The sequence below is a fragment of the Polypterus senegalus genome, chromosome 14 (assembly GCF_016835505.1).
Source record: "Polypterus senegalus isolate Bchr_013 chromosome 14, ASM1683550v1, whole genome shotgun sequence".
NCBI lineage: Eukaryota > Metazoa > Chordata > Cladistia > Polypteriformes > Polypteridae > Polypterus > Polypterus senegalus.
The window spans coordinates 96,729,102-96,740,243 of NC_053167.1; positions in this window are offsets into that span (position 1 = coordinate 96,729,102).

Consider the following 11,142-nt stretch of genomic DNA (forward strand, 5'->3'; position numbering starts at 1 on the left):
CTGACTTGTGTTCTTAATGTGGTTATTTTGTCGTTGCTGTGGCTTTGAGTCAGCACTGTGAGCACAATGACCCTTCCACAGTGCAATTTGTGGCAATGAACCTAGTACATCTAAAGAGTTGGCACTGCCTGCTGTACACACTGGTGGCACAACTGAACAAGGGCAAGGAGTACATGAGGTAAGCAGATTTGTGTTTGTTATTTAATAAAATGGATGAGTCGAGTGGCTTAGGTAGGGGGGTGGCCAGCCACTGATCTTTCAGTCCCAGATATACAAGATAAATAGTGACAAGCCCCTGATCTTCTTGTACATCTTTTATAATACAGCCCCTGATTAACAGTAAACCATTTCTTTCACCTATATGTACTTCTAGTGTGAAGCCCACCACACTCACCCCACTAATTGATTTCACATAAACACACATATATGACACCCCCACTCCCCCCTTAACATATTTATCCCTGTATAACGGTGTCGAATGAGCGGTGGCTGATGCAATCCCGAATGAGGCACATTACCTGCATTGTGAAGGAGCGTCAGTTACGGCACTACGGCCATGTGACTAGTTTTCCCGAGGGTGATCCAGCTCGTAAGATCCTCATTGCTGGGGACGCGAGTGGCTGGACCAGGGCAAGGGGTCACCCACATAACACCTGGCTGTGGCACATAGAGGGTCATTTCCAAAGGGTGGGACTGGACTGCGTGTCTGCCTGGGGGGTTGCCAACCGGGACCTCGAGCTGTTTCGTCGTGTAGTGGGTGCGGCAACACACTGTAGCAATGCATGCTCCCCAACTAGACTTCACTTGATAACAGTGAGCGACAAGACACTGATCCCTGCAAATCCTATAAACGCCCTTATAATATTCCTTTTCAACATGGCACTGGAGAGTGGCAACATGATGCATGTTGATTGGACATGAAAGTAAGAATTTCCATTGCACTGTGTACATGAGACAATAGTAATCCTGCCACCTTATAAGCACACACATTTTTCACAGAGTTGTAGAAGTCTTATAAATTAAATATTGCTGACAACAAATATTCCAGCAGCTGTATAAAGTAACCAACAGCCATAATTGAGAAAAGATACAGATACCTTTCTGGAAAGTGACTTAAGTAGAAGTAAAATCTTTCCATGAGAAAACTACTTAGGTGGAAATTTTAAAGTACTATATTAGCATCTGATATTAGATATTACTTAAGTATCCAAGTACAAGTAAATGTATGCTCTCTCTCTGTTTTACACACATTGTCAAGCAAAGATTTTACAAACTTAAAATACAAAATTTTTATTCCAAATTTTTTTTCCTTTTGAATAGTTTTGAGTGTTTTATAGTTTTTCATATTTTTATACCAAGAGATACTCTTTGAGCACGTAAAGATTTTTTTTTTAATTTGAAAGTCTAAATGCACTCCAAAATGAACTTTACATTGCTACAGATGTTTATTTTTATTTGATAGATAGATAGATAGATAGATAGATAGATAGATAGATAGATAGTAAATGGCACTATTAGATAGACAGACAGACAGACAGATACTTTATTAATCCCAAGGGGAAATTCACATACTCCAGCAGCAGCAGCATACTGATAAAGAACAATATTAAATTAAAGAGGGATAACAATGAAGGTATAACAGACATTCCCTTCATACTGACATGCATCACTATGGAAACTGAAATCAAAGAACTTAAGTCCGGAAATTCAAGCACATTGTAACAGATTTAGCCTTTATTGACTCATTTTCTGTACAGTGGGCTTAATATTTTAAAATGTGCATTTAACAATGTGAGTTATCTGTGCCAGCTAAACACACTGCTGCACACTGAAACATCTAGACAAACAAAGGAGAAGCAACCTTTTTTGTGTAACTCAGTTTAAAGGAATTTCCTGCCATGATTCCACATCATCAATGTGAAAATGCTTTTTTAAGTCAGAAGTGGATTAAAGTGAATGCCTTCATTTCTGCCTGATGCAACTTGTCCTTAAAAGTGAGGTCAAAAATAAGCAGCACAGCAGGTGTTACATTATGTAACAGGATTGGAGGCTTGCAGAAAAAGTAAAAAGCCATCTGCCTGCAAAAGTGATGCTGAAAGATGGCATTTGAAGAACTAGAAGGTCCAATACGCCCCACACAATTCGGTTTTGCCTTGTTAAATTACTAACTTTAGCAATTGCACTGCGCCCAGGATGAAAACAAACACTACCACTTAATGCAGATGTTGCTGTGATACTGTATATATTACAGATTTCTACTCCCTACTTCTATATGTACTAGACAAATTCTTTAAACTTGATGGTTCAAGAGTAATTTCACTAATAGCATACTATATCCTGTATACAGCTTCTACATCAGTGTACATTTGATCAGTTTACTTTATCTGTCTAACAACAGTTCACATTCTTAAGAACAATAATTATTAACAATTTAAAGGAAATACTGAAACTTAAATTTACCAATCTGATGGGACAAATTAAACAGGACTCTCAACTGTTCAACTCTTATTAAATTTATTGTTAATATCCCTTAAAAATTGTCAGTCTTTTCTAGTGAATTCCAGTATACAGCAACAATATTGTTCATTTTGAATACAGAGGGGCAGACATTTAAAAATAATAAAAAATAAAAGGGGTGGGGGTTGATTTGCTTTCAATCCTATTTTTGTAAAAATGAATCTATTTCTATGGAATGTTGTGTGATTTCAATAAAATCAATAAAATTAAAAAAAAAAATTTAAAAATAAAAATCTTCAAAGATCTAAAGCACAGCAGAACAGGGTGCAAACTTTATTTCAATTCTACTGCCATGTTATGAATGCACATACTAAGAGACAACTGGAAGAACTTGACAAAAAGAACTTTTACCTGCTTGGTTGGCTACAGTGGTTCTCCTGTGGTCGTCGTTCCTTGAATGCTCTCCTCTGCACACCAGGTACTGATGATTTGTGCCAAACAAGGGGAGATCCAGCGGTTTAACAGAATAGAACATTAAAACACTCTAGATGAGAACAGGCCATTCAGCCCAACAAAGCTTGCCAGTCCTATCCACTTATTTATTCCAAAAAAACATCAAGTCGAGTTTTGAAAGTCCCTAACATCTTACTGTCTACCACACTACTTGGTAGCTTATTCCAAGTGTCTATCGTTCTTTGTGTAAAGAAAAACTTCCTAATGTTTGTGCGAAATTTACCCATAACAAGTTTCCAACTGTGTCCCGTGTTCTTGATGAACTCATTTTAAAATAGTCTCGATCCACTGTACTAATTCCCTTCATAATTTTAAACACTTCAATCATGTCACCTCTTAATCTTCTTTTGCTTAAACTGTAAAGGCTCAGCTCTTTTAATCTTTCCTCATAATTCAACCCCTGTAGCCCTGGAATCAGCCTAGTCGCTCTTCTCTGGACCTTTTCTAGTGCTGCTATGTCCTTTTTGTAGCCAAAACTGCACACAGTACTCAAGATGAGGCCTCACCAGTGCATTATAAAGGTTGAGCATAACCTCCTTGGACTTGTACTCCACACATCGTGCTATATAACCTAACATTCTGTTAGCCTTCTTAATGGCTTCTGAACACTGTTGGGAAGTTGATAGCTTAGAGTCCACTATGACTCCTAAATCCTTCTCATAAGGTGTACTCTCGATTTTCCGACCGCCCATTGTGTATTCAAACCTAATATTTTTACTTCCTATGTGTAATACTTTACATTTACTGACATTAAATTTCATCTGCCACAAATCTGCCCAAGCCCTTCTGTAATGATAGATTCCAAATTATCTTTTAATCTACCTATTTTGGTATCATCTGCAAACTTAACCAGTTTGTTACTTATATTCCTATCTAAATCATTTATATATATTAAAAATAGCAGCGGCCCTAGCACTGACCCCTGTGGAACACCACTCTTAACATCGGCCAGTTCTGATGAGGTTCCTCGCACCATCACCCTCTGCTTCCTGTGTCTGAGCCAATTCTGCACCCATCTAAAAACATCACCCTGAACTCCCACTTCTTTTAACTTGATGCCCAACCTCTCATGTGGCACCTTATCAAATGCTTTCTGAAAGTCATAGATAAATAATATCATAAGCTCCACTTTGATTGTATCCTTTTGTTGCCTCCTCATAGAATTCCAACATGTTAGTAAAACACGACCTCCCTCTTCTGAACCCATGCTGACTGTTCAGAATAACTCCTGTCCTTGCCATGTGTTGCTCAATCTTATCCTTAATAATTCCTTCCATTAATTTTCCTGTGATGCATGTTAAGCTTACTGGCCTATAGTTGCTTGGATCTGCCCTGTCACCCTTTTTATATAATGGGATGATTTTGCCATTTTCCAGTCCTTTGGAATCTCTGCAGTGCGCAGTGAGTTCCTAAAATATGTGTCAAGAGTTTATATATGAACTCTCTAGCCTCCTTAAGAACACGAGGATAAATATTATCTGGTCCTGGTGATTTGTTTGATTTCATCTTATTTAATCTGAGCAGCACTTCTCCTTCTACAATTTCCAAATCCTCAGTACCTCCTTAGTAGTCCCTTTACCTCTGGCAGGTTATCCACTTGCTCACTTGTAAACACCTCAGAAAAATGTAAGTTTAGGGCATCTGCTATTTCATTGTCTGTATCTTTTAATTCCCCTTTACTACTCCTGATGAACTTCATCTCCTCCTTAACTGTTCTTTTACTACTAAAATACTGAAGGAATCTCTTGGGGTCTTCTTTTACCTTATCTGCTATATTCCTCTCCAACTGTCTTTTAGCCTCCCTGATATCCTTCTTAATGGTTGCTCTCATACGCTCTACGATTCACTTTGCAGTCATTAGTCTTATATGCCTTATACAGCAGTTTTTTCCTTTGCAACTTCTTTTTTAAATCTTTATTAATCCACTGTGGAGTTTTTTAGTTTCCTATTATTCCAAATTTAGGTATGTATCTGTCCTGCATTACATGTAAAACATTTTTAAACCTGTTCCACTGCTCCTCGACTGTCTCCACACTTAAAAGCTTATCCCAGTCTACACTACTTAGACTTTGCCACATCTGCTCAAAATTGGTCCTACCAATGGTCAACTTAACAATTGTAGTCTTTGCATCTGCACTCTTACAAAATACTGAGAATTGTATTACATTATGGTCACTTGACCCTAGTGGTTCAATCACCTCTACACCCTCAATTCTATCCTGATTATTACAGAATACTAAATCCAGACAGGCTTCACCCGTGTTGGTGCTTTAACATGCTGTGTTAAAAACAGTCACTGATTACTTCTAAAACTCCTGCTCTTGTGCTCCTCCATCTGCAAGGTTATCCCAGTTAATATGTGGATAATTAAAGTCCCTCATGACAATGTCATCTCCCTGTAAACTTGCCTTCTTAATATTACTAAAATGATGTGTGTTGAAATTACTGTCTGAATTGGATGGTCTATAACACACTCCTAAAATAAGACCTCTTTTAATATTTTCCAGGCGAAGCCACATGTCCTCACTAAGATTACTCATCATCCAACTGAAGTGGTCTTACATTTAAACCCCTGTTTGGCATAAACAGCAACCCCACCTCCTTTTCTGCTCTGTCTATCCTTCCTAAAAATGTGTATCCCTCTATGTTACACTCATCCCCATCTTTGTTATTTAGCCAGGTTTCCTTTATTGTTATAATATCATAATTATGCTCTGCTACATACACCTCCAACTCACTTACCTTATTTTTGATACTTCTAGAATTAAGGCAGGCTATTTTTAACGTGTTATTCCTTCAACATATAAGTGTTTGCTTAGAATTTACAACAACAACAACATTTATTTATATAGCACATTTTCATACAAACAGTAGCTCAAAGTGCTTTACAAAGTAAAGAATAGAAAAATAAAAGACACAATAATAAAACAAAATAAATCAACATTAATTAACATCGAATAAGAGTAAGGTTCAATGGCCAGGGGACAGAAAAAAAAACTCCAGCACGGCTGGAGAAAAAATAAAATCTGTAGGGATTCCAGACCATTAGACGCCCAGTCCCCTCTGGGCAAATTTACATTACTACGCATTTTTATTTCTACATGGTTCTTTGTTCCTCCATGTATAGATCTAAACCTGACCTGTCCTAAACTCCCTGTCCCCCATTCCCTAGTTTAATCAATCCTCAAGTAACCTACTCATATACCTCCCCAACACATTGGTGCCCCTCCAGTTCAGATGTAACCCGTCACGGTTGAACGGGTCCCAACTGTTCCAAAAGGAGTACCAATGCCCCATACACCTATACCCTTTTACCCTGCACCAAGATTTGAGCCACATGTTAAGCCTTCGAATCTTCTCAAACTTACCTGGATTGGCACGTGGCACCAGGCAGAACTTCAGAGAAGAATATGATGCCAGTGTGAGAGATTCTAAAGGCTGAGGTGTTGCCATCACCTGCACCCTTACAACACTGTTATATATTTTCTCCACTTCTAATGAATGCAAAATATAGTTTATGGTAGAAGTTCAGTACTGAAAAGTAAAACATTTGGGAGCGTATTTCAAGAAAAAAACAGAAAATATAAACTTAGATTTATTCTAGGAACACATTTTTCTCACATCTCTTGTCTATCATTCTGGTGCGTCCTCATGGCCTTTGGGATCTGGGCTGCCTCCTAGCTGGAACTCCTTCTATAGTAAGTTTGAAATTTCAAGCATAAGCTCTTGAAATGGTCAGTTATTACCCTGTGTTTCACAAGGTTTACAAGTGTACGAGACATACTATAACCTTTTCAACTGACAAATTTCAGGTAACAGGCCTTAAGCCATGCAACACAGAATTCAGAGTATTTTACTTAGTTAGAAAGTGCATCTTTTATTTCCCATGGTCAAATGACATTGATCTTGCCATAACGATTCAGTAACATCCTGTGTGTTTTAAGAAACTTTAAACTCTCAGCTAACAGGAATGAAACAAGTAAGCCAGACACTCATTTTGTGCAAGAAGAGGGATGTGGGTTTGGTTATTTTTTGGGACTTGCAAACAGGTATACTAGCAGCCTTTTAATGGACTTCTTTCAAAAATAATTTTCTCGCTCATTTGTTACTTTTTTGCAAAAATTGAGCTTCCTTTCAGTTTAGTTGCTGTTCTTTTGACACGTATTTAATGAACTCAGCTCAGTTGGAAAATATGGACAATTTGCAGAGTTTTAGTTTCTTGACTTTCCAAGGAGCTCTACCTCCAGCAAGAAATCATTTTCTTTTAATTTTTTAATTAAGGATATACAATTTGTGCCTAAACAAGTGTCTGGCACGTGTCATCTCAGACTAAATAAAGTCTGCATGAACCCACCCAGGTTGCATAATTATTTGAATTGTATATATTTGATGCAAATAAACTATTTTGAAGTGAAAGATTAAATTGTTTTGCCTGATTGCTATTAACGTGGTGGGGAAGCTAGATTGATCACTCCTTTGTTTAACTGCTGTCCCTTAAGGCTTCAAGGTGATGCCTTTGCAAAGTCCTCTATTAGTGGTAAACTGGGTTGAGGTAAAGGACTGAAAGTAAACATGGTCCCATTCAGCCCGCCATTAGAAATCCCTAGAGTTGAACATGTGATGTCACAGGTAAAGAGATTACAGATAACAGTAAAAAAACCTAAGAGCCAAATCAAGCAATTGGAATGACTACAGGCCTGTAGCTCTCACCTTGGTGGACACTGAAATGCTTTGAAAATTTGTTGAAATAATTTTTAAAAACACAGACTAAACTCTTCTTCTATAACAGCCACCACTTTTCTATTTCTGATAAGTATAGAGGTAAGAATCTTCTGCTGAGTATCCTACATAAAATCTACTCTTTTTCTTCATAACTCTGAAACTGATGTCAGAGAACAACTTTTGTAATAACAAGGGATAGTTGAAAGTCATTATATACAATGCATCAAGTGGACCATTGAGGGATGTGGTGCTGTGCAAGGATAACCAGTTGACTCTGAATACCAAAAAGGCAGACGAAGTTGTGTTAAATCCTCAGATACAGAAAATCACGCATTCACATCATATAGTCCCAAAGGAGGACATTAAAATAGTACCTGAATATAAATATCTAGAAACCCAAAAAGTTAATTATTTAATTTGTAATATTAATAAACAAAATATCCAGTCTAAATGCCCTCAGTATTTATGTATTTTCTGCAGACTCGCTGTTCAAAGTGGACAGGATCCTAGTGCTGTCCATTCAACGCAATATGATCAAGTCCTCTTATTCATCTCAGTTGCCTGGTTAATAGCCTGACAAACTCCAGACAGTTACCTCTAGGAAGGCAGAGCTGATACAGATGACCTGGTAAGTGTTAGGAAACTGAACATCATGTCAACTATACACACAGTGTTTATCATCAGTAAACAAAGGAGGATGGTTGCCTTAAAGTCTAACACAAACCACTCCTTGGAATCATTTCTCCTCAAGACAGTGTGGATGACTAACAAAAATATTTGAGGAGCAGAGAGTGTTATCTACATAAACACACTCTACAACCTTGCATACTATTAAAAGCTATCCACAAACTGCTTTTAACATCAGTTTGTCAAAACATTTGATCTTATATGTTGATATTTAATTCTGTGAATAGGCTTGTGAATTGCATTTAACCTGTAATCTCTATGTGTGTTTTGTCTCTTCTCTGGGAATGTAAGATAGGCAACACGTTTTTGTTATTTCTGTGCAAACACAGCTGCAGAAAAGTAAACTTAAATGTGACTTGCTCTGTGCTTGTGTACACTACCTTTGGGGACTCGACTTTTATTCCATAGACACACAGCTAAGCAGGTTTGTGACTTTCAGCTAGAAAGCATTACAGAACTGACATACATGCACAAGAGTAACTGGCATCCTATCTATGGCTGAGCCCAATTTGGTCATGACAGTTTCCTAATTTCCAACAAGTTGTTTTGAAAGAAATACATTCAGAAAAAGGACAAAATATTCTTACTCTATCTACTGCTTTACTTACAAGACTTTAGAAACGTCTGGAAAAAAATTAAGATGCCCTTTTGAATTTAGTTGTTAATTTCCAGCTTATGCTTATTCCATTAATTTCTCATATAAAGCCTTATAATCTGATATATTCACAGATAACTTTTGGAACAGACAGACATGCACACCCATTTTCAAATCTATTTAATCCTGTCCAGGACTACAAGATGAATTTGAATGGAGACCAGCCCATCACAGGATATACCTGAGCACATGTACTGCACTCATCTTCTCCGATTAATTTATAGTACACAATTAACATAACTCACATTTCTACAGTATATTGTGGAAGAAAATCCACACATGGGCATGCAGAAAATATACAAACTACTCGGACAGCGATTCCATCCCAGAAGCCTAGGGCTGTGAAACCTCTGCTGCTAACCACTGTATCAGTGTGTTGCCCAAAAGTAAAGATAGTAATGCACTTGTGTCAACCCTCGCCACAACAATCTCGTCAGTATCAAAAAAACATGGGGATGCTCTTCAACCAACAGTGTCAAAAATACATCCAGGGAAGGTATCTCAAAATGCAACACAGCAGAGTCTTTTGTACTGGTTGTGCCAGTTAGGAACTCATCCAAAAGGAGGAAGAATTAAAAATGAACATGCAAAAAAATAGCGACAAAGCAAATGAAAATCAAAAACTATTTTTATTTTTCTTTTGCTTTCTTTCAGTTAAGTGCTAATCATTTTCTTGCACAAGTACACAAGTTTTTGAATGAATAAAGCCTCAGACAGAGCACACTAGGTTGCCTACGTGAATGGTGAGCACAGAAAGGCACAGACTAATATGCTCAACATGTTACACTTGACTTCATCATCGTGACCTCACATTCATGACAATTTCAGCATGACCTATTAAAAAATTAGAGGTCACCACCTACATCTTGTGATGTCAAAACAGCATACGCAGCCTATGCAATGACAAGAACACAAATAAGCATAGTACCAGTACAAATTTAAAAGCACACATACAATAGTGAAAAGTACAGTTATGAAGAACTGGTTATTGTGCCACATCACAGAAAACAAAATGCATGTGTTTAGGTCTCTGTTCGTTAAATTCCTATACTAAATTAATTTCTCACATTGAAATCTCCATGAATTATTACTTCTTCAAATTAAAAAGTCCTTGACGTGGTGCCACAGGTCAGGTTTTATGAGAACATGCAAGCATTTTCAACTGTTTATCTTTAACTTGCAATAACCATGTAGTGGTAGGATTAGTAGCAAAAGAAAAACTATTTTTTATAGTTTATTTTTATTGAGTTAACTTTTCTTAATGATCTCCTATTGAACAGAACTGTATATTCAGTGCTGCGTAGTGGCTTTCTATACGAGTGAGCACTTAGAGATGCCACAATGTTTGATTGATACAACTTGCATTTGGCTTGTGGCAGTATGATCCTATGGTGTTGCATTATGTAGGATGGAATTCTGTTTGCTGTAATCTCTTGATAATATACTCTCAGGGATACGAGTTATAAATTAAAAATAATGTGGGCTTTATTTGCATTGTAATATTGCACTGGCACTCCCATCTCATGAAAATCCAGTGCAGTCCCCAACCTGCTAAATTTGCCCTGGTTTCAACCTTGTTCCTCAGTCAAGTTTTAATGTACGCCACTGAAAGGAGGAGAATACATTCTTCATTGATCCACTTAATATTATTGGTTACAGGTACTAACATTTTCAAATAACACAGTATCTTGAACTTGGTGTGAAGAAGAGTGTACTCGACTGAAATGATACCACTTAGTATTTTAGCATATAGACAAAACTGCCACAACATAGAACCAACTGAACTCATTATCTTCAGTATGACTTAAGACATATTTTACACATCCTTCTACCTCAGAATTTCTTTTTGGATATTGCAGGATGATTCAAACATGTACTGTATATGAAAATGTGACAGATATTTTGATTGTTAAACAATTGATTTTTCTATCATTGTGTAAAGATTTTATACAAAGACATGCAGGTTAGGTGCATTGGCGATTCTAAAATTTCCCTTGTGTGTGCTTGGTGTGTGGATGTGTGTGTGTGTGTGCGTGCGCCCTGCGGTGGGCTGGCACCCTGCCCGGGGTTTGTTTCCTGCCTTGCGCTCTGTGTTGGCTGGGATTGGC